This window comes from Conger conger, chromosome 7 (genome assembly GCF_963514075.1).
Source record: "Conger conger chromosome 7, fConCon1.1, whole genome shotgun sequence".
NCBI lineage: Eukaryota > Metazoa > Chordata > Actinopteri > Anguilliformes > Congridae > Conger > Conger conger.
In genome coordinates, this window is record NC_083766.1 from 64,894,536 (window position 1) to 64,918,538 (window position 24,003).

Sequence of the window (24,003 nt, forward strand, 5' to 3'; positions counted from 1 at the left end):
GCGATTTCGCGAATGTTCGCGAGTCCGCGATTTCGCGGGTGTTCGCGAGTCCGCGATTTCGGGAGTGTTCGCGAGTCCGCGATTTCGCGTGTCCGCGATTTCGGGAGTGTTCGCGAGTCCGCGATTTCGGGAGTGTTCGCGAGTCCGCGATTTCGGGAGTGTACGCGAGTCCGCGATTTCGCAGCTGTTCGCGAGTCCGCGATTTCGGGAGTGTTCACGAGTCCGCGATTTCGCGAGTCCGCGATTTCGGGAGTGTTCGCGAGTCCGCGATTTTACGAATGTTCGCGAGTCCGCGATTTTACGAGTGTTCGCGAGTCCGCGATTTCGCGGGTGTTTGCGAGTCCGCGATTTCGGGAGAGTTCGCGATTGTTCGCGATTTCGCGATTGTTCGCGAGTCCGCGATTTCGGGAGCGTTCGCTAGTCCCCGATTTCGGGAGTGTTCGCGAGTCCGCGATTTTGCGAGTTTTCCCGAGTCCGCGATTTCGCGAATGTTCGCGAGTCCGCGATTTCGCGGGTGTTCGCGAGTCCGCGATTTCGGGAGTGTTCGCGAGTCCACGATTTCGCGGGTGTTCGCGAGTCCGGGATTTCGCGGGTGTTCGCGAGTCGGCGATTTCGGGAGTGTTCACGAGTCCGCGATTTCGCGAGCCCTCGATTTCGGGAGTGATCGCGAGTCCGCGATTTCGGGAGTGTTCGCGATTGTTCGCGAGTCCGCGATTTCGGGAGTGTTCGCGAGTCCGCGATTTCGCGAGTGTTCGCGAGTCCGCGAGTGTCCGCGAGTCCGCGATTTCGCGGGTGTTCGCGAGTCCTCGATTTCGGGAGTGTTAACGTGTCCGCGATTTCGGGAGTGTTCGCGAGTCCGCGATTTCGGGAGTGTACGCGAGTCCGCGATTTCGCAGGTGTTCGCGAGTCCGCGATTTCGGGAGTGTTCACGAGTCCGCGATTTCGCGAGTCCGCGATTTCGGGAGTGTTCGCGAGTCCGCGATTTTACGAGTGTTCGCGAGTCCGCGATTTTACGAGTGTTCGCGAGTCCGCGATTTCGCGGGTGTTTGCGAGTCCGCGATTTCGGGAGAGTTCGCGATTGTTCGCGATTTCGCGATTGTTCGCGAGTCTGCGATTTCGGGAGTGTTCGCGAGTCCGCGATTTCGCGAGTGTTTGCGAGTACGCGAGTCCGCGATTTCGCGGGTGTTCGCGAGTCCGCGATTTCGGGAGTGTTCGCGAGTCCGCGATTTCGGGAGTGTTCGCGAGTCCGCGATCTCGCGAGTATTTGCGAGTACGCGAGTCCGCGATTTCGCGAGTCCGCGGGTGTTAGCGAGTCCGCGATTTCGGGAGTTTTCGCGAGTCCGCGATTTCGCGAGTGTTCGCGAGTCCGCGAGTGTCCGCGCGTCCGCGATTTCGGGAGTGTTCGCGAGTCCGCGATTTCGCGAGTGTTCGCGAGTCCGCGATTTCGCGATTTCGGGAGCGTTCGCTAGTCCCCGATTTCGGGAGTGTTCGCGAGTCCGCGATTTTGCGAGTGTTCGCGAGTCCGCGATTTCGGAAGCGTTCGCGAGAACGCGATTTTGGGAGTCTTCGCGAGTCCGCGATTTCGGGAGTGTTCGCGAGTCCGCGATTTTGCGAGTTTTCCCGAGTCCGCGATTTCGCGAATGTTCGCGAGTCCGCGATTTCGCGGGTGTTCGCGAGTCCGCGATTTCGGGAGTGTTCGCGAGTCCACGATTTCGCGGGTGTTCGCGAGTCCGGGATTTCGCGGGTGTTCGCGAGTCGGCGATTTCGGGAGTGTTCACGAGTCCGCGATTTCGCGAGCCCTCGATTTCGGGAGTGATCGCGAGTCCGCGATTTCGGGAGTGTTCGCGATTGTTCGCGAGTCCGCGATTTCGGGAGTGTTCGCGAGTCCGCGATTTCGCGAGTGTTCGCGAGTCCGCGAGTGTCCGCGAGTCCGCGATTTCGCGGGTGTTCGCGAGTCCTCGATTTCGGGAGTGTTAACGTGTCCGCGATTTCGGGAGTGTTCGCGAGTCCGCGATTTCGGGAGTGTACGCGAGTCCGCGATTTCGCAGGTGTTCGCGAGTCCGCGATTTCGGGAGTGTTCACGAGTCCGCGATTTCGCGAGTCCGCGATTTCGGGAGTGTTCGCGAGTCCGCGATTTTACGAGTGTTCGCGAGTCCGCGATTTTACGAGTGTTCGCGAGTCCGCGATTTCGCGGGTGTTTGCGAGTCCGCGATTTCGGGAGAGTTCGCGATTGTTCGCGATTTCGCGATTGTTCGCGAGTCTGCGATTTCGGGAGTGTTCGCGAGTCCGCGATTTCGCGAGTGTTTGCGAGTACGCGAGTCCGCGATTTCGCGGGTGTTCGCGAGTCCGCGATTTCGGGAGTGTTCGCGAGTCCGCGATTTCGGGAGTGTTCGCGAGTCCGCGATCTCGCGAGTATTTGCGAGTACGCGAGTCCGCGATTTCGCGAGTCCGCGGGTGTTAGCGAGTCCGCGATTTCGGGAGTTTTCGCGAGTCCGCGATTTCGCGAGTGTTCGCGAGTCCGCGAGTGTCCGCGCGTCCGCGATTTCGGGAGTGTTCGCGAGTCCGCGATTTCGCGAGTGTTCGCGAGTCCGCGATTTCGCGATTTCGGGAGCGTTCGCTAGTCCCCGATTTCGGGAGTGTTCGCGAGTCCGCGATTTTGCGAGTGTTCGCGAGTCCGCGATTTCGGAAGCGTTCGCGAGAACGCGATTTTGGGAGTCTTCGCGAGTCCGCGATTTCGGGAGTCTTCGCGATTCCGCGATTTCGCGAATGTTCCCGAGTCCGCGAGTCCGCGATTTCGGGAGCTTTCGCTAGTCCCCGATTTCGGGAGTGTTCGCGAGTCCGCGATTTTGCGAGTTTTCCCGAGTCCGCGATTTCGCGAATGTTCGCGAGTCCGCGATTTCGCGGGTGTTCGCGAGTCCGCGATTTCGGGAGTGTTCGCGAGTCCGCGATTTCGCGGGTGTTCGCGAGTCCGGGATTTCGCGGGTGTTCGCGAGTCGGCGATTTCGGGAGTGTTCACGAGTCCGCGATTTCGCGTGTCCGCGATTTCGGGAGTGTTCGCGAGTCCGCGATTTCGGGAGTGTTCGCGAGTCCGCGATTTCGGGAGTGTACGCGAGTCCGCGATTTCGCAGGTGTTCGCGAGTCCGCGATTTCGGGAGTGTTCACGAGTCCGCGATTTCGCGAGTCCGCGATTTCGGGAGTGTTCGCGAGTCCGCGATTTTACGAGTGTTCGCGAGTCCGCGATTTTACGAGTGTTCGCGAGTCCGCGATTTCGCGGGTGTTTGCGAGTCCGCGATTTCGGGAGAGTTCGCGATTGTTCGCGATTTCGCGATTGTTCGCGAGTCCGCGATTTCGGGAGCGATCGCTAGTCCCCGATTTCGGGAGTGTTCGCGAGTCCGCGATTTTGCGAGTTTTCCCGAGTCCGCGATTTCGCGAATGTTCGCGAGTCCGCGATTTCGCGGGTGTTCGCGAGTCCGCGATTTCGGGAGTGTTCGCGAGTCCGCGATTTCGCGGGTGTTCGCGAGTCCGGGATTTCGCGGGTGTTCGCGAGTCGGCGATTTCGGGAGTGTTCACGAGTCCGCGATTTCGCGAGCCCTCGATTTCGGGAGTGATCGCGAGTCCGCGATTTCGGGAGTGTTCGCGATTGTTCGCGAGTCCGCGATTTCGGGAGTGTTCGCGAGTCCGCGATTTCGCGAGTGTTCGCGAGTCCGCGAGTGTCCGCGAGTCCGCGATTTCGCGGGTGTTCGCGAGTCCTCGATTTCGGGAGTGTTAACGTGTCCGCGATTTCGGGAGTGTTCGCGAGTCCGCGATTTCGGGAGTGTACGCGAGTCCGCGATTTCGCAGGTGTTCGCGAGTCCGCGATTTCGGGAGTGTTCACGAGTCCGCGATTTCGCGAGTCCGCGATTTCGGGAGTGTTCGCGAGTCCGCGATTTTACGAGTGTTCGCGAGTCCGCGATTTTACGAGTGTTCGCGAGTCCGCGATTTCGCGGGTGTTTGCGAGTCCGCGATTTCGGGAGAGTTCGCGATTGTTCGCGATTTCGCGATTGTTCGCGAGTCCGCGATTTCGGGAGTGTTCGCGAGTCCGCGATTTCGCGAGTGTTTGCGAGTACGCGAGTCCGCGATTTCGCGGGTGTTCGCGAGTCCGCGATTTCGGGAGTGTTCGCGAGTCCGCGATTTCGGGAGTGTTCGCGAGTCCGCGATCTCGCGAGTATTTGCGAGTACGCGAGTCCGCGATTTCGCGAGTCCGCGGGTGTTAGCGAGTCCGCGATTTCGGGAGTTTTCGCGAGTCCGCGATTTCGCGAGTGTTCGCGAGTCCGCGAGTGTCCGCGCGTCCGCGATTTCGGGAGTGTTCGCGAGTCCGCGATTTTGCGAGTGTTCGCGAGTCCGCGATTTCGGAAGCGTTCGCGAGAACGCGATTTTGGGAGTCTTCGCGAGTCCGCGATTTCGGGAGTCTTCGCGATTCCGCGATTTCGCGAATGTTCCCGAGTCCGCGAGTCCGCGATTTCGGGAGCTTTCGCTAGTCCCCGATTTCGGGAGTGTTCGCGAGTCCGCGATTTTGCGAGTTTTCCCGAGTCCGCGATTTCGGGAGTGTTCGCGAGTCCGCGATTTTGCGAGTGTTCGCGAGTCCGCGATTTCGGAAGCGTTCGCGAGAACGCGATTTTGGGAGTCTTCGCGAGTCCGCGATTTCGGGAGTCTTCGCGATTCCGCGATTTCGCGAATGTTCCCGAGTCCGCGAGTCCGCGATTTCGGGAGCTTTCGCTAGTCCCCGATTTCGGGAGTGTTCGCGAGTCCGCGATTTTGCGAGTTTTCCCGAGTCCGCGATTTCGGGAGTGTTCGCGAGTCCGCGATTTTGCGAGTGTTCGCGAGTCCGCGATTTCGGAAGCGTTCGCGAGAACGCGATTTTGGGAGTCTTCGCGAGTCCGCGATTTCGGGAGTCTTCGCGATTCCGCGATTTCGCGAATGTTCCCGAGTCCGCGAGTCCGCGATTTCGGGAGCTTTCGCTAGTCCCCGATTTCGGGAGTGTTCGCGAGTCCGCGATTTTGCGAGTTTTCCCGAGTCCGCGATTTCGCGAATGTTCGCGAGTCCGCGATTTCGCGGGTGTTCGCGAGTCCGCGATTTCGGGAGTGTTCGCGAGTCCGCGATTTCGCGGGTGTTCGCGAGTCCGGGATTTCGCGGGTGTTCGCGAGTCGGCGATTTCGGGAGTGTTCACGAGTCCGCGATTTCGCGTGTCCGCGATTTCGGGAGTGTTCGCGAGTCCGCGATTTCGGGAGTGTTCGCGAGTCCGCGATTTCGGGAGTGTACGCGAGTCCGCGATTTCGCAGGTGTTCGCGAGTCCGCGATTTCGGGAGTGTTCACGAGTCCGCGATTTCGCGAGTCCGCGATTTCGGGAGTGTTCGCGAGTCCGCGATTTTACGAGTGTTCGCGAGTCCGCGATTTTACGAGTGTTCGCGAGTCCGCGATTTCGCGGGTGTTTGCGAGTCCGCGATTTCGGGAGAGTTCGCGATTGTTCGCGATTTCGCGATTGTTCGCGAGTCCGCGATTTCGGGAGTGTTCGCGAGTCCGCGATTTCGCGAGTGTTTGCGAGTACGCGATTTTGCGAGTGTTCGCGAGTCCGCGATTTCGGAAGCGTTCGCGAGAACGCGATTTTGGGAGTCTTCGCGAGTCCGCGATTTCGAGAGTCTTCGCGATTCCGCGATTTCGCGAATGTTCCCGAGTCCGCGAGTCCGCGATTTCGGGAGTGTTCGCGAGTCCGCGATTTCGGGAGTGTACGCGAGTCCGCGATTTCGCAGGTGTTCGCGAGTCCGCGATTTCGGGAGTGTTCACGAGTCCGCGATTTCGCGAGTCCGCGATTTCGGGAGTGTTCGCGAGTCCGCGATTTTACGAGTGTTCGCGAGTCCGCGATTTTACGAGTGTTCGCGAGTCCGCGATTTCGCGGGTGTTTGCGAGTCCGCGATTTCGGGAGAGTTCGCGATTGTTCGCGATTTCGCGATTGTTCGCGAGTCCGCGATTTCGGGAGTGTTCGCGAGTCCGCGATTTCGCGAGTGTTTGCGAGTACGCGAGTCCGCGATTTCGCGAGTGTTCGCGAGTCCGCGATTTCGGGAGTGTTTGCGACACCGCGATTTCGCGAGTGTTCCCGAGTCCGCGAGTGTCCGCGAGTCCGCGATTTCGCGGGTGTTCGCGAGTCCGCGATTTCGGGAGTTTTCGCGAGTCCGCGATTTCGGGAGTTTTCGCGAGTCCGCGATTTCGCGAGTGTCCGCGCGTCCGCGATTTCGGGAGTGTTCGCGAGTCCGCGATTTCGCGAGTGTTCGCGAGTCCGCGATTTCGGGAGTGTTCGCGAGTCCGCGATTTCGCGATTTCGGGAGTGTTCGCGAGTCCGCGATTTTGCGAGTTTTCCCGAGTCCGCGATTTCGCGAATGTTCGCGAGTCCGCGATTTCGCGGGTGTTCGCGAGTCCGCGATTTCGGGAGTGTTCGCGAGTCCGCGATTTCGCGGGTGTTCGCGAGTCCGGGATTTCGCGGGTGTTCGCGAGTCGGCGATTTCGGGAGTGTTCACGAGTCCGCGATTTCGCGAGTCCGCGATTTCGGGAGTGATCGCGAGTCCGCGATTTCGGGAGTGTTCGCGATTGTTCGCGAGTCCGCGATTTCGGGAGTGTTCGCGAGTCTGCGATTTCGCGAGTGTTCGCGAGTCCGCGAGTGTCCGCGCTTCCGCGATTTCGGGAGTGTTCGCGAGTCCGCGATTTCGCGAGTGTTCGCGAGTCCGCGATTTCGCGATTTCGGGAGCGTTCGCTAGTCCCCGATTTCGGGAGTGTTCGCGAGTCCGCGATTTTGCGAGTGTTCGCGAGTCCGCGATTTCGGAAGCGTTCGCGAGAACGCGATTTTGGGAGTCTTCGCGAGTCCGCGATTTCGAGAGTCTTCGCGATTCCGCGATTTCGCGAATGTTCCCGAGTCCGCGAGTCCGCGATTTCGGGAGCGTTCGCTAGTCCCCGATTTCGGGAGTGTTCGCGAGTCCGCGATTTTGCGAGTTTTCCCGAGTCCGCGATTTCGCGAATGTTCGCGAGTCCGCGATTTCGCGGGTGTTCGCGAGTCCGCGATTTCGGGAGTGTTCGCGAGTCCGCGATTTCGCGGGTGTTCGCGAGTCCGGGATTTCGCGGGTGTTCGCGAGTCGGCGATTTCGGGAGTGTTCACGAGTCCGCGATTTCGCGTGTCCGCGATTTCGGGAGTGTTCGCGAGTCCGCGATTTCGGGAGTGTTCGCGAGTCCGCGATTTCGGGAGTGTACGCGAGTCCGCGATTACGCAGGTGTTCGCGAGTCCGCGATTTCGGGAGTGTTCACGAGTCCGCGATTTCGCGAGTCCGCGATTTCGGGAGTGTTCGCGAGTCCGCGATTTTACGAGTGTTCGCGAGTCCGCGATTTTACGAGTGTTCGCGAGTCCGCGATTTCGCGGGTGTTTGCGAGTCCGCGATTTCGCGGTTGTTTGCGAGTCCGCGATTTCGGGAGTGTTTGCGAGTACGCGAGTCCGCGATTTCGCGAGTGTTCGCGAGTCCGCGATTTCGGGAGTGTTTGCGACACCGCGATTTCGCGAGTGTTCCCGAGTCCGCGAGTGTCCGCGAGTCCGCGATTTCGCGGGTGTTCGCGAGTCCGCGATTTCGGGAGTTTTCGCGAGTCCGCGATTTCGCGAGTGTTCGCGAGTCCGCGAGTGTCCGCTCGTCCGCGATTTCGGGAGTGTTCGCGAGTCCGCGATTTCGCGAGTGTTCGCGAGTCCGCGATTTCGTGAGTGTTCGCGAGTCCGCGATTTCGCGATTTCGGGAGTGTTCGCGAGTCCGCGATTTTACGAGTGTTCGCGAGTCCGCGATTTTACGAGTGTTCGCTAGTCCGCGATTTCGGGAGTGTTCGCGAGTCCGCGATTTCGCGAGTATTTGCGAGTACGCGAGTCCGCGATTTCGCGAGTCCGCGATTTCGCGGGTGTTCGCGAGTCCGCGATTTCGGGAGTGTTCGCGAGTCCGCGATTTCGCGGGTGTTCGCGAGTCCGGGATTTCGCGGGTGTTCGCGAGTCGGCGATTTCGGGAGTGTTCACGAGTCCGCGATTTCGCGAGTCCGCGATTTCGGGAGTGATCGCGAGTCCGCGATTTCGGGAGTGTTCGCGATTGTTCGCGAGCCCGCGATTTCGGGAGTGTTCGCGAGTCCGCGATTTCGCGAGTGTTCGCGAGTCCGCGAGTGTCCGCGAGTCCGCGATTTCGCGGGTGTTCGCGAGTCCTCGATTTCGCGGGTGTTCGCGAGTCCGGGATTTCGCGGGTGTTCGCGAGTCGGCGATTTCGGGAGTGTTCACGAGTCCGCGATTTCGCGAGTCCGCGATTTCGGGAGTGATCGCGAGTCCGCGATTTCGGGAGTGTTCGCGAGTATTTGCGAGTACGCGAGTCCGCGATTTCGCGAGTCCGCGATTTCGCGGGTGTTCGCGAGTCCGCGATTTCGCGGGTGTTCGCGAGTCCGGGATTTCGCGGGTGTTCGCGAGTCGGCGATTTCGGGAGTGTTCACGAGTCCGCGATTTCGCGAGTCCGCGATTTCGGGAGTGATCGCGAGTCCGCGATTTCGGGAGTGTTCGCGAGTATTTGCGAGTACGCGAGTCCGCGATTTCGCGAGTCCGCGATTTCGCGGGTGTTCGCGAGTCCGGGATTTCGCGGGTGTTCGCGAGTCGGCGATTTCGGGAGTGTTCACGAGTCCGCGATTTCGCGAGTCCGCGATTTCGGGAGTGATCGCGAGTCCGCGATTTCGGGAGTGTTCGCGATTGTTCGCGAGTCCGCGATTTCGGGAGTGTTCGCGAGTCCGCGATTTCGCGAGTGTTCGCGAGTCCGCGATTTCGCGGGTGTTCGCGAGTCCTCGATTTCGGGAGTGTTCGCGTGTCCGCGATTTCGGGAGTATTTGCGAGTACGCGAGTCCGCGATTTCGCGAGTCCGCGGGTGTTAGCGAGTCCGCGATTTCGGGAGTTTTCGCGAGTCCGCGATTTCGCGAGTGTTCGCGAGTCCGCGAGTGTCCGCGCGTCCGCGATTTCGGGAGTGTTCGCGAGTCCGCGATTTCGCGAGTGTTCGCGAGTCCGCGATTTCGCGATTTCGGGAGCGTTCGCTAGTCCCCGATTTCGGGAGTGTTCGCGAGTCCGCGATTTTGCGAGTGTTCGCGAGTCCGCGATTTCGGAAGCGTTCGCGAGAACGCGATTTTGGGAGTCTTCGCGAGTCCGCGATTTCGGGAGTCTTCGCGATTCCGCGATTTCGCGAATGTTCCCGAGTCCGCGAGTCCGCGATTTCGGGAGCTTTCGCTAGTCCCCGATTTCGGGAGTGTTCGCGAGTCCGCGATTTTGCGAGTTTTCCCGAGTCCGCGATTTCGCGAATGTTCGCGAGTCCGCGATTTCGCGGGTGTTCGCGAGTCCGCGATTTCGGGAGTGTTCGCGAGTCCGCGATTTCGCGGGTGTTCGCGAGTCCGGGATTTCGCGGGTGTTCGCGAGTCGGCGATTTCGGGAGTGTTCACGAGTCCGCGATTTCGCGTGTCCGCGATTTCGGGAGTGTTCGCGAGTCCGCGATTTCGGGAGTGTTCGCGAGTCCGCGATTTCGGGAGTGTACGCGAGTCCGCGATTTCGCAGGTGTTCGCGAGTCCGCGATTTCGGGAGTGTTCACGAGTCCGCGATTTCGCGAGTCCGCGATTTCGGGAGTGTTCGCGAGTCCGCGATTTTACGAGTGTTCGCGAGTCCGCGATTTTACGAGTGTTCGCGAGTCCGCGATTTCGCGGGTGTTTGCGAGTCCGCGATTTCGGGAGAGTTCGCGATTGTTCGCGATTTCGCGATTGTTCGCGAGTCCGCGATTTCGGGAGCGTTCGCTAGTCCCCGATTTCGGGAGTGTTCGCGAGTCCGCGATTTTGCGAGTTTTCCCGAGTCCGCGATTTCGCGAATGTTCGCGAGTCCGCGATTTCGCGGGTGTTCGCGAGTCCGCGATTTCGGGAGTGTTCGCGAGTCCGCGATTTCGCGGGTGTTCGCGAGTCCGGGATTTCGCGGGTGTTCGCGAGTCGGCGATTTCGGGAGTGTTCACGAGTCCGCGATTTCGCGAGCCCTCGATTTCGGGAGTGATCGCGAGTCCGCGATTTCGGGAGTGTTCGCGATTGTTCGCGAGTCCGCGATTTCGGGAGTGTTCGCGAGTCCGCGATTTCGCGAGTGTTCGCGAGTCCGCGAGTGTCCGCGAGTCCGCGATTTCGCGGGTGTTCGCGAGTCCTCGATTTCGGGAGTGTTAACGTGTCCGCGATTTCGGGAGTGTTCGCGAGTCCGCGATTTCGGGAGTGTACGCGAGTCCGCGATTTCGCAGGTTTTCGCGAGTCCGCGATTTCGGGAGTGTTCACGAGTCCGCGATTTCGCGAGTCCGCGATTTCGGGAGTGTTCGCGAGTCCGCGATTTTACGAGTGTTCGCGAGTCCGCGATTTTACGAGTGTTCGCGAGTCCGCGATTTCGCGGGTGTTTGCGAGTCCGCGATTTCGGGAGAGTTCGCGATTGTTCGCGATTTCGCGATTGTTCGCGAGTCCGCGATTTCGGGAGTGTTCGCGAGTCCGCGATTTCGCGAGTGTTTGCGAGTACGCGAGTCCGCGATTTCGCGGGTGTTCGCGAGTCCGCGATTTCGGGAGTGTTCGCGAGTCCGCGATTTCGGGAGTGTTCGCGAGTCCGCGATCTCGCGAGTATTTGCGAGTACGCGAGTCCGCGATTTCGCGAGTCCGCGGGTGTTAGCGAGTCCGCGATTTCGGGAGTTTTCGCGAGTCCGCGATTTCGCGAGTGTTCGCGAGTCCGCGAGTGTCCGCGCGTCCGCGATTTCGGGAGTGTTCGCGAGTCCGCGATTTTGCGAGTGTTCGCGAGTCCGCGATTTCGGAAGCGTTCGCGAGAACGCGATTTTGGGAGTCTTCGCGAGTCCGCGATTTCGGGAGTCTTCGCGATTCCGCGATTTCGCGAATGTTCCCGAGTCCGCGAGTCCGCGATTTCGGGAGCTTTCGCTAGTCCCCGATTTCGGGAGTGTTCGCGAGTCCGCGATTTTGCGAGTTTTCCCGAGTCCGCGATTTCGGGAGTGTTCGCGAGTCCGCGATTTTGCGAGTGTTCGCGAGTCCGCGATTTCGCGAATGTTCCCGAGTCCGCGAGTCCGCGATTTCGGGAGCTTTCGCTAGTCCCCGATTTCGGGAGTGTTCGCGAGTCCGCGATTTTGCGAGTTTTCCCGAGTCCGCGATTTCGCGAATGTTCGCGAGTCCGCGATTTCGCGGGTGTTCGCGAGTCCGCGATTTCGGGAGTGTTCGCGAGTCCGCGATTTCGCGGGTGTTCGCGAGTCCGGGATTTCGCGGGTGTTCGCGAGTCGGCGATTTCGGGAGTGTTCACGAGTCCGCGATTTCGCGTGTCCGCGATTTCGGGAGTGTTCGCGAGTCCGCGATTTCGGGAGTGTTCGCGAGTCCGCGATTTCGGGAGTGTACGCGAGTCCGCGATTTCGCAGGTGTTCGCGAGTCCGCGATTTCGGGAGTGTTCACGAGTCCGCGATTTCGCGAGTCCGCGATTTCGGGAGTGTTCGCGAGTCCGCGATTTTACGAGTGTTCGCGAGTCCGCGATTTTACGAGTGTTCGCGAGTCCGCGATTTCGCGGGTGTTTGCGAGTCCGCGATTTCGGGAGAGTTCGCGATTGTTCGCGATTTCGCGATTGTTCGCGAGTCCGCGATTTCGGGAGTGTTCGCGAGTCCGCGATTTCGCGAGTGTTTGCGAGTACGCGATTTTGCGAGTGTTCGCGAGTCCGCGATTTCGGAAGCGTTCGCGAGAACGCGATTTCGGGAGTTTTCCCGAGTCCGCGATTTCGCGAATGTTCGCGAGTCCGCGATTTCGCGGGTGTTCGCGAGTCCGGGATTTCGCGGGTGTTCGCGAGTCGGCGATTTCGGGAGTGTTCACGAGTCCGCGATTTCGCGTGTCCGCGATTTCGGGAGTGTTCGCGAGTCCGCGATTTCGGGAGTGTTCGCGAGTCCGCGATTTCGGGAGTGTACGCGAGTCCGCGATTTCGGCAGTGTTCACGAGTCCGCGATTTCGCGTGTCCGCGATTTCGGGAGTGTTCGCGAGTCCGCGATTTCGGGAGTGTTCGCGAGTCCGCGATTTCGGGAGTGTACGCGAGTCCGCGATTTCGCAGGTGTTCGCGAGTCCGCGATTTCGGGAGTGTTCACGAGTCCGCGATTTCGCGAGTCCGCGATTTCGGGAGTGTTCGCGAGTCCGCGATTTTACGAGTGTTCGCGAGTCCGCGATTTTACGAGTGTTCGCGAGTCCGCGATTTCGCGGGTGTTTGCGAGTCCGCGATTTCGGGAGAGTTCGCGATTGTTCGCGATTTCGCGATTGTTCGCGAGTCCGCGATTTCGGGAGTGTTCGCGAGTCCGCGATTTCGCGAGTGTTTGCGAGTACGCGATTTTGCGAGTGTTCGCGAGTCCGCGATTTCGGAAGCGTTCGCGAGAACGCGATTTCGGGAGTTTTCCCGAGTCCGCGATTTCGCGAATGTTCGCGAGTCCGCGATTTCGCGGGTGTTCGCGAGTACGCGATTTCGGGAGTGTTCGCGAGTCCGCGATTTCGCGGGTGTTCGCGAGTCCGGGATTTCGCGGGTGTTCGCGAGTCGGCGATTTCGGGAGTGTTCACGAGTCCGCGATTTCGCGTGTCCGCGATTTCGGGAGTGTTCGCGAGTCCGCGATTTCGGGAGTGTTCGCGAGTCCGCGATTTCGGGAGTGTACGCGAGTCCGCGATTTCGCAGGTGTTCGCGTGTCCGCGATTTCGGGAGTGTTCGCGAGTCCGCGATTTCGGGAGTGTTCGCGAGTCCGCGATTTCGGGAGTGTACGCGAGTCCGCGATTTCGCAGGTGTTCGCGAGTCCGCGATTTCGGGAGTGTTCACGAGTCCGCGATTTCGCGAGTCCGCGATTTCGGGAGTGTTCGCGAGTCCGCGATTTTACGAGTGTTCGCGAGTCCGCGATTTTACGAGTGTTCGCGAGTCCGCGATTTCGCGGGTGTTTGCGAGTCCGCGATTTCGGGAGAGTTCGCGATTGTTCGCGATTTCGCGATTGTTCGCGAGTCCGCGATTTCGGGAGTGTTCGCGAGTCCGCGATTTCGCGAGTGTTTGCGAGTACGCGAGTCCGCGATTTCGCGAGTGTTCGCGAGTCCGCGATTTCGGGAGTGTTTGCGACACCGCGATTTCGCGAGTGTTCCCGAGTCCGCGAGTGTCCGCGAGTCCGCGATTTCGCGGGTGTTCGCGAGTCCGCGATTTCGGGAGTTTTCGCGAGTCCGCGATTTCGCGAGTGTTCGCGAGTCCGCGAGTGTCCGCGCGTCCGCGATTTCGGGAGTGTTCGCGAGTCCGCGATTTCGCGAGTGTTCGCGAGTCCGCGATTTCGGGAGTGTTCGCGAGTCCGCGATTTCGCGATTTCGGGAGTGTTCGCGAGTCCGCGATTTTGCGAGTTTTCCCGAGTCCGCGATTTCGCGAATGTTCGCGAGTCCGCGATTTCGCGGGTGTTCGCGAGTCCGCGATTTCGGGAGTGTTCGCGAGTCCGCGATTTCGCGGGTGTTCGCGAGTCCGGGATTTCGCGGGTGTTCGCGAGTCGGCGATTTCGGGAGTGTTCACGAGTCCGCGATTTCGCGAGTCCGCGATTTCGGGAGTGATCGCGAGTCCGCGATTTCGGGAGTGTTCGCGATTGTTCGCGAGTCCGCGATTTCGGGAGTGTTCGCGAGTCTGCGATTTCGCGAGTGTTCGCGAGTCCGCGAGTGTCCGCGCTTCCGCGATTTCGGGAGTGTTCGCGAGTCCGCGATTTCGCGAGTGTTCGCGAGTCCGCGATTTCGCGATTTCGGGAGCGTTCGCTAGTCCCCGATTTCGGGAGTGTTCGCGAGTCCGCGATTTTGCGAGTGTTCGCGAGTCCGCGATTTCGGAAGCGTTCGCGAGAACGCGATTTTGGGAGTCTTCGCGAGTCCGCGATTTCGAGAGTCTTCGCGATTCCGCGATTTCGCGAATGTTCCCGAGTCCGCGAGTCCGCGATTTCGGGAGCGTTCGCTAGTCCCCGATTTCGGGAGTGTTCGCGAGTCCGCGATTTTGCGAGTTTTCCCGAGTCCGCGATTTCGCGAATGTTCGCGAGTCCGCGATTTTGCGGGTGTTCGCGAGTCCGCGATTTCGGGAGTGTTCGCGAGTCCGCGATTTCGCGGGTGTTCGCGAGTCCGGGATTTCGCGGGTGTTCGCGAGTCGGCGATTTCGGGAGTGTTCACGAGTCCGCGATTTCGCGTGTCCGCGATTTCGGGAGTGTTCGCGAGTCCGCGATTTCGGGAGTGTTCGCGAGTCCGCGATTTCGGGAGTGTACGCGAGTCCGCGATTACGCAGGTGTTCGCGAGTCCGCGATTTCGGGAGTGTTCACGAGTCCGCGATTTCGCGAGTCCGCGATTTCGGGAGTGTTCGCGAGTCCGCGATTTTACGAGTGTTCGCGAGTCCGCGATTTTACGAGTGTTCGCGAGTCCGCGATTTCGCGGGTGTTTGCGAGTCCGCGATTTCGCGGGTGTTTGCGAGTCCGCGATTTCGGGAGTGTTTGCGAGTACGCGAGTCCGCGATTTCGCGAGTGTTCGCGAGTCCGCGATTTCGGGAGTGTTTGCGACACCGCGATTTCGCGAGTGTTCCCGAGTCCGCGAGTGTCCGCGAGTCCGCGATTTCGCGGGTGTTCGCGAGTCCGCGATTTCGGGAGTTTTCGCGAGTCCGCGATTTCGCGAGTGTTCGCGAGTCCGCGAGTGTCCGCTCGTCCGCGATTTCGGGAGTGTTCGCGAGTCCGCGATTTCGCGAGTGTTCGCGAGTCCGCGATTTCGTGAGTGTTCGCGAGTCCGCGATTTCGCGATTTCGGGAGTGTTCGCGAGTCCGCGATTTTACGAGTGTTCGCGAGTCCGCGATTTTACGAGTGTTCGCTAGTCCGCGATTTCGGGAGTGTTCGCGAGTCCGCGATTTCGCGAGTATTTGCGAGTACGCGAGTCCGCGATTTCGCGAGTCCGCGATTTCGCGGGTGTTCGCGAGTCCGCGATTTCGGGAGTGTTCGCGAGTCCGCGATTTCGCGGGTGTTCGCGAGTCCGGGATTTCGCGGGTGTTCGCGAGTCGGCGATTTCGGGAGTGTTCACGAGTCCGCGATTTCGCGAGTCCGCGATTTCGGGAGTGATCGCGAGTCCGCGATTTCGGGAGTGTTCGCGATTGTTCGCGAGTCCGCGATTTCGGGAGTGTTCGCGAGTCCGCGATTTCGCGAGTGTTCGCGAGTCCGCGAGTGTCCGCGAGTCCGCGATTTCGCGGGTGTTCGCGAGTCCTCGATTTCGCGGGTGTTCGCGAGTCCGGGATTTCGCGGGTGTTCGCGAGTCGGCGATTTCGGGAGTGTTCACGAGTCCGCGATTTCGCGAGTCCGCGATTTCGGGAGTGATCGCGAGTCCGCGATTTCGGGAGTGTTCGCGAGTATTTGCGAGTACGCGAGTCCGCGATTTCGCGAGTCCGCGATTTCGCGGGTGTTCGCGAGTCCGCGATTTCGCGGGTGTTCGCGAGTCCGGGATTTCGCGGGTGTTCGCGAGTCGGCGATTTCGGGAGTGTTCACGAGTCCGCGATTTCGCGAGTCCGCGATTTCGGGAGTGATCGCGAGTCCGCGATTTCGGGAGTGTTCGCGAGTATTTGCGAGTACGCGAGTCCGCGATTTCGCGAGTCCGCGATTTCGCGGGTGTTCGCGAGTCCGGGATTTCGCGGGTGTTCGCGAGTCGGCGATTTCGGGAGTGTTCACGAGTCCGCGATTTCGCGAGTCCGCGATTTCGGGAGTGATCGCGAGTCCGCGATTTCGGGAGTGTTCGCGATTGTTCGCGAGTCCGCGATTTCGGGAGTGTTCGCGAGTCCGCGATTTCGCGAGTGTTCGCGAGTCCGCGATTTCGCGGGTGTTCGCGAGTCCTCGATTTCGGGAGTGTTCGCGTGTCCGCGATTTCGGGAGTGTTCGCGAGTCCGCGATTTCGGGAGTGTACGCGAGTCCGCGATTTCGCAGGTGTTCGCGAGTCCGCGATTTCGGGAGTGTTCACGAGTCCGCGATTTCGCGAGTCCGCGATTTCGGGAGTGTTCGCGAGTCCGCGATTTTACGAGTGTTCGCGAGTCCGCGATTTCGGGAGTGTTCGCGAGTCCGCGATTTCGCGAGTGTTTGCGAGTACGCGAGTCCGCGATTTCTCGAGTGTTCGCGAGTCCGCGATTTCGTGAGTGTTTGCGACACCGCGATTTCGCGAGTGTTCCCGAGTCCGCGAGTGTCCGCGAGTCCGCGATTTCGCGGGTGTTCGCGAGTCCGCGATTTCGGGAGTGTTCCCGAGTCCGCGATTTTACGAGTGTTCGCGAGTCCGCGATTTTACGAGTGTTCGCGAGTCCGCGATTTCGGGAGTGTTCGCGAGTCCGCGATTTCGCGAGTGTTTGCGAGTACGCGAGTCCGCGATTTCTCGAGTGTTCGCGAGTCCGCGATTTCGTGAGTGTTTGCGACACCGCGATTTCGCGAGTGTTCCCGAGTCCGCGAGTGTCCGCGAGTCCGCGATTTCGCGGGTGTTCGCGAGTCCGCGATTTCGGGAGTGTTCGCGAGTCCGCGATTTTACGAGTGTTCGCGAGTCCGCGATTTTACGAGTGTTCGCGAGTCCGCGATTTCGGGAGTGTTCGCGAGTCCGCGATTTCGCGAGTATTTGCGAGTACGCGAGTCCGCGATTTCGCGAGTCCGCGATTTCGCGGGTGTTCGCGAGTCCGCGATTTTGCGAGTTTTCCCGAGTCCGCGATTTCGCGAATGTTGGCGATTCCGCGATTTCGCGGGTGTTCGCGATTCCGCGATTTCGGGAGTTTTCGCGAGTCCGCGATTTCGCAAGTGTTCGCGAGTCCGCGAGTGTCCGCGAGTCCGCGATTTCGCGGGTGTTCGCGAGTCCGCGGTTTCGGGAGTGTTCGCGATTCCGCGATTTCGCGAGTGTTTGCGAGTATGCGAGTCCGCGAGCATTCGCGAGTCCGCGATTTCGCGGGTGTTCGCGAGTCCGCGATTTCGCGGGTGTTCGCGAGTCCGCGATTTCGGGAATGTTCGCGAGTCCGCGATTTCGGGAGTGTACGCGAGTCCGCGATTTCGCAGGTGTTCGCGAGTCCGCGATTTCGGGAGTGTTCACTATTCCGCGATTTCGCGAGTCCGCGATTTCGGGAGTGTTCGCGAGTCCGCGATTTTACGAGTGTTCGCGAGTCCGCGATTTTACGAGTGTTCGCGAGTCCGCGATTTTACGAGTGTTCGCGAGTCCGCGATTTCGCGGGTGTTTGCGAGTCCGCGATTTCGGGAGAGTTCGCGATTGTTCGCGATTTCGCGATTGTTCGCGAGTCCGCGATTTCGGGAGTGTTCGCGAGTCCGCGATTTCGCGAGTGTTTGCGAGTACGCGAGTCCGCGATTTCGCGAGTGTTCGCGAGTCCGCGATTTCGGGAGTGTTTGCGACACCGCGATTTCGCGAGTGTTCCCGAGTCCGCGAGTGTCCGCGAGTCCGCGATTTCGCGGGTGTTCGCGAGTCCGCGATTTCGGGAGTTTTCGCGAGTCCGCGATTTCGCGAGTGTTCGCGAGTCCGCGAGTGTCCGCGCGTCCGCGATTTCGGGAGTGTTCGCGAGTCCGCGATTTCGCGAGTGTTCGCGAGTCCGCGATTTCGGGAGTGTTCGCGAGTCCGCGATTTCGCGATTTCGGGAGTGTTCGCGAGTCCGCGATTTTGCGAGTTTTCCCGAGTCCGCGATTTCGCGAATGTTCGCGAGTCCGCGATTTCGCGGGTGTTCGCGAGTCCGCGATTTCGGGAGTGTTCGCGAGTCCGCGATTTCGCGGGTGTTCGCGAGTCCGGGATTTCGCGGGTGTTCGCGAGTCGGCGATTTCGGGAGTGTTCACGAGTCCGCGATTTCGCGAGTCCGCGATTTCGGGAGTGATCGCGAGTCCGCGATTTCGGGAGTGTTCGCGATTGTTCGCGAGTCCGCGATTTCGGGAGTGTTCGCGAGTCTGCGATTTCGCGAGTGTTCGCGAGTCCGCGAGTGTCCGCGCTTCCGCGATTTCGGGAGTGTTCGCGAGTCCGCGATTTCGCGAGTGTTCGCGAGTCCGCGATTTCGCGATTTCGGGAGCGTTCGCTAGTCCCCGATTTCGGGAGTGTTCGCGAGTCCGCGATTTTGCGAGTGTTCGCGAGTCCGCGATTTCGGAAGCGTTCGCGAGAACGCGATTTTGGGAGTCTTCGCGAGTCCGCGATTTCGAGAGTCTTCGCGATTCCGCGATTTCGCGAATGTTCCCGAGTCCGCGAGTCCGCGATTTCGGGAGCGTTCGCTAGTCCCCGATTTCGGGAGTGTTCGCGAGTCCGCGATTTTGCGAGTTTTCCCGAGTCCGCGATTTCGCGAATGTTCGCGAGTCCGCGATTTCGCGGGTGTTCGCGAGTCCGCGATTTCGGGAGTGTTCGCGAGTCCGCGATTTCGCGGGTGTTCGCGAGTCCGGGATTTCGCGGGTGTTCGCGAGTCGGCGATTTCGGGAGTGTTCACGAGTCCGCGATTTCGCGTGTCCGCGATTTCGGGAGTGTTCGCGAGTCCGCGATTTCGGGAGTGTTCGCGAGTCCGCGATTTCGGGAGTGTACGCGAGTCCGCGATTACGCAGGTGTTCGCGAGTCCGCGATTTCGGGAGTGTTCACGAGTCCGCGATTTCGCGAGTCCGCGATTTCGGGAGTGTTCGCGAGTCCGCGATTTTACGAGTGTTCGCGAGTCCGCGATTTTACGAGTGTTCGCGAGTCCGCGATTTCGCGGGTGTTTGCGAGTCCGCGATTTCGCGGGTGTTTGCGAGTCCGCGATTTCGGGAGTGTTTGCGAGTACGCGAGTCCGCGATTTCGCGAGTGTTCGCGAGTCCGCGATTTCGGGAGTGTTTGCGACACCGCGATTTCGCGAGTGTTCCCGAGTCCGCGAGTGTCCGCGAGTCCGCGATTTCGCGGGTGTTCGCGAGTCCGCGATTTCGGGAGTTTTCGCGAGTCCGCGATTTCGCGAGTGTTCGCGAGTCCGCGAGTGTCCGCTCGTCCGCGATTTCGGGAGTGTTCGCGAGTCCGCGATTTCGCGAGTGTTCGCGAGTCCGCGATTTCGTGAGTGTTCGCGAGTCCGCGATTTCGCGATTTCGGGAGTGTTCGCGAGTCCGCGATTTTACGAGTGTTCGCGAGTCCGCGATTTTACGAGTGTTCGCTAGTCCGCGATTTCGGGAGTGTTCGCGAGTCCGCGATTTCGCGAGTATTTGCGAGTACGCGAGTCCGCGATTTCGCGAGTCCGCGATTTCGCGGGTGTTCGCGAGTCCGCGATTTCGGGAGTGTTCGCGAGTCCGCGATTTCGCGGGTGTTCGCGAGTCCGGGATTTCGCGGGTGTTCGCGAGTCGGCGATTTCGGGAGTGTTCACGAGTCCGCGATTTCGCGAGTCCGCGATTTCGGGAGTGATCGCGAGTCCGCGATTTCGGGAGTGTTCGCGATTGTTCGCGAGTCCGCGATTTCGGGAGTGTTCGCGAGTCCGCGATTTCGCGAGTGTTCGCGAGTCCGCGAGTGTCCGCGAGTCCGCGATTTCGCGGGTGTTCGCGAGTCCTCGATTTCGCGGGTGTTCGCGAGTCCGGGATTTCGCGGGTGTTCGCGAGTCGGCGATTTCGGGAGTGTTCACGAGTCCGCGATTTCGCGAGTCCGCGATTTCGGGAGTGATCGCGAGTCCGCGATTTTACGAGTGTTCGCGAGTCCGCGATTTTACGAGTGTTCGCGAGTCCGCGATTTCGCGGGTGTTTGCGAGTCCGCGATTTCGGGAGAGTTCGCGATTGTTCGCGATTTCGCGATTGTTCGCGAGTCCGCGATTTCGGGAGTGTTCGCGAGTCCGCGATTTCGCGAGTGTTTGCGAGTACGCGATTTTGCGAGTGTTCGCGAGTCCGCGATTTCGGAAGCGTTCGCGAGAACGCGATTTCGGGAGTTTTCCCGAGTCCGCGATTTCGCGAATGTTCGCGAGTCCGCGATTTCGCGGGTGTTCGCGAGTCCGCGATTTCGGGAGTGTTCGCGAGTCCGCGATTTCGCGGGTGTTCGCGAGTCCGGGATTTCGCGGGTGTTCGCGAGTCGGCGATTTCGGGAGTGTTCACGAGTCCGCGATTTCGCGTGTCCGCGATTTCGGGAGTGTTCGCGAGTCCGCGATTTCGGGAGTGTTCGCGAGTCCGCGATTTCGGGAGTGTACGCGAGTCCGCGATTTCGGGAGTGTTCACGAGTCCGCGATTTCGCGTGTCCGCGATTTCGGGAGTGTTCGCGAGTCCGCGATTTCGGGAGTGTTCGCGAGTCCGCGATTTCGGGAGTGTACGCGAGTCCGCGATTTCGCAGGTGTTCGCGAGTCCGCGATTTCGGGAGTGTTCACGAGTCCGCGATTTCGCGAGTCCGCGATTTCGGGAGTGTTCGCGAGTCCGCGATTTTACGAGTGTTCGCGAGTCCGCGATTTTACGAGTGTTCGCGAGTCCGCGATTTCGCGGGTGTTTGCGAGTCCGCGATTTCGGGAGAGTTCGCGATTGTTCGCGATTTCGCGATTGTTCGCGAGTCCGCGATTTCGGGAGTGTTCGCGAGTCCGCGATTTCGCGAGTGTTTGCGAGTACGCGATTTTGCGAGTGTTCGCGAGTCCGCGATTTCGGAAGCGTTCGCGAGAACGCGATTTCGGGAGTTTTCCCGAGTCCGCGATTTCGCGAATGTTCGCGAGTCCGCGATTTCGCGGGTGTTCGCGAGTACGCGATTTCGGGAGTGTTCGCGAGTCCGCGATTTCGCGGGTGTTCGCGAGTCCGGGATTTCGCGGGTGTTCGCGAGTCGGCGATTTCGGGAGTGTTCACGAGTCCGCGATTTCGCGTGTCCGCGATTTCGGGAGTGTTCGCGAGTCCGCGATTTCGGGAGTGTTCGCGAGTCCGCGATTTCGGGAGTGTACGCGAGTCCGCGATTTCGCAGGTGTTCGCGTGTCCGCGATTTCGGGAGTGTTCGCGAGTCCGCGATTTCGGGAGTGTTCGCGAGTCCGCGATTTCGGGAGTGTACGCGAGTCCGCGATTTCGCAGGTGTTCGCGAGTCCGCGATTTCGGGAGTGTTCACGAGTCCGCGATTTCGCGAGTCCGCGATTTCGGGAGTGTTCGCGAGTCCGCGATTTTACGAGTGTTCGCGAGTCCGCGATTTTACGAGTGTTCGCGAGTCCGCGATTTCGCGGGTGTTTGCGAGTCCGCGATTTCGGGAGAGTTCGCGATTGTTCGCGATTTCGCGATTGTTCGCGAGTCCGCGATTTCGGGAGTGTTCGCGAGTCCGCGATTTCGCGAGTGTTTGCGAGTACGCGAGTCCGCGATTTCGCGAGTGTTCGCGAGTCCGCGATTTCGGGAGTATTTGCGACACCGCGATTTCGCGAGTGTTCCCGAGTCCGCGAGTGTCCGCGAGTCCGCGATTTCGCGGGTGTTCGCGAGTCCGCGATTTCGGGAGTTTTCGCGAGTCCGCGATTTCGCGAGTGTTCGCGAGTCCGCGAGTGTCCGCGCGTCCGCGATTTCGGGAGTGTTCGCGAGTCCGCGATTTCGCGAGTGTTCGCGAGTCCGCGATTTCGGGAGTGTTCGCGAGTCCGCGATTTCGCGAGTGTTCGCGAGTCCGCGATTTCGGGAGTGTTCACGAGTCCGCGATTTCGCGAGTGTTCGCGAGTCCGCGATTTCGGAAGCGTTCGCGAGAACGCGATTTTGGGAGTCTTCGCGAGTCCGCGATTTCGGGAGTCTTCGCGATTCCGCGATTTCGCGAATGTTCCCGAGTCCGCGAGTCCGCGATTTCGGGAGCTTTCGCTAGTCCCCGATTTCGGGAGTGTTCGCGAGTCCGCGATTTTGCGAGTTTTCCCGAGTCCGCGATTTCGGGAGTGTTCGCGAGTCCGCGATTTTGCGAGTGTTCGCGAGTCCGCGATTTCGGAAGCGTTCGCGAGAACGCGATTTTGGGAGTCTTCGCGAGTCCGCGATTTCGGGAGTCTTCGCGATTCCGCGATTTCGCGAATGTTCCCGAGTCCGCGAGTCCGCGATTTCGGGAGCTTTCGCTAGTCCCCGATTTCGGGAGTGTTCGCGAGTCCGCGATTTTGCGAGTTTTCCCGAGTCCGCGATTTCGCGAATGTTCGCGAGTCCGCGATTTCGCGGGTGTTCGCGAGTCCGCGATTTCGGGAGTGTTCGCGAGTCCGCGATTTCGCGGGTGTTCGCGAGTCCGGGATTTCGCGGGTGTTCGCGAGTCGGCGATTTCGGGAGTGTTCACGAGTCCGCGATTTCGCGTGTCCGCGATTTCGGGAGTGTTCGCGAGTCCGCGATTTCGGGAGTGTTCGCGAGTCCGCGATTTTACGAGTGTTCGCGAGTCCGCGATTTCGCGGGTGTTTGCGAGTCCGCGATTTCGGGAGAGTTCGCGATTGTTCGCGATTTCGCGATTGTTCGCGAGTCCGCGATTTCGGGAGTGTTCGCGAGTCCGCGATTTCGCGAGTGTTTGCGAGTACGCGATTTTGCGAGTGTTCGCGAGTCCGCGATTTCGGAAGCGTTCGCGAGAACGCGATTTCGGGAGTTTTCCCGAGTCCGCGATTTCGCGAATGTTCGCGAGTCCGCGATTTCGCGGGTGTTCGCGAGTCCGCGATTTCGGGAGTGTTCGCGAGTCCGCGATTTCGCGGGTGTTCGCGAGTCCGGGATTTCGCGGGTGTTCGCGAGTCGGCGATTTCGGGAGTGTTCACGAGTCCGCGATTTCGCGTGTCCGCGATTTCGGGAGTGTTCGCGAGTCCGCGATTTCGGGAGTGTTCGCGAGTCCGCGATTTCGGGAGTGTACGCGAGTCCGCGATTTCGCAGGTGTTCGCGTGTCCGCGATTTCGGGAGTGTTCGCGAGTCCGCGATTTCGGGAGTGTTCGCGAGTCCGCGATTTCGGGAGTGTACGCGAGTCCGCGATTTCGCAGGTGTTCGCGAGTCCGCGATTTCGGGAGTGTTCACGAGTCCGCGATTTCGCGAGTCCGCGATTTCGGGAGTGTTCGCGAGTCCGCGATTTTACGAGTGTTCGCGAGTCCGCGATTTTACGAGTGTTCGCGAGTCCGCGATTTCGCGGGTGTTTGCGAGTCCGCGATTTCGGGAGAGTTCGCGATTGTTCGCGATTTCGCGATTGTTCGCGAGTCCGCGATTTCGGGAGTGTTCGCGAGTCCGCGATTTCGCGAGTGTTTGCGAGTACGCGAGTCCGCGATTTCGCGAGTGTTCGCGAGTCCGCGATTTCGGGAGTGTTTGCGACACCGCGATTTCGCGAGTGTTCCCGAGTCCGCGAGTGTCCGCGAGTCCGCGATTTCGCGGGTGTTCGCGAGTCCGCGATTTCGGGAGTTTTCGCGAGTCCGCGATTTCGCGAGTGTTCGCGAGTCCGCGAGTGTCCGCGCGTCCGCGATTTCGGGAGTGTTCGCGAGTCCGCGATTTCGCGAGTGTTCGCGAGTCCGCGATTTCGGGAGTGTTCGCGAGTCCGCGATTTCGCGATTTCGGGAGTGTTCGCGAGTCCGCGATTTTGCGAGTTTTCCCGAGTCCGCGATTTCGCGAATGTTCGCGAGTCCGCGATTTCGCGGGTGTTCGCGAGTCCGCGATTTCGGGAGTGTTCGCGAGTCCGCGATTTCGCGGGTGTTCGCGAGTCCGGGATTTCGCGGGTGTTCGCGAGTCGGCGATTTCGGGAGTGTTCACGAGTCCGCGATTTCGCGAGTCCGCGATTTCGGGAGTGATCGCGAGTCCGCGATTTCGGGAGTGTTCGCGATTGTTCGCGAGTCCGCGATTTCGGGAGTGTTCGCGAGTCTGCGATTTCGCGAGTGTTCGCGAGTCCGCGAGTGTCCGCGCTTCCGCGATTTCGGGAGTGTTCGCGAGTCCGCGATTTCGCGAGTGTTCGCGAGTCCGCGATTTCGCGATTTCGGGAGCGTTCGCTAGTCCCCGATTTCGGGAGTGTTCGCGAGTCCGCGATTTTGCG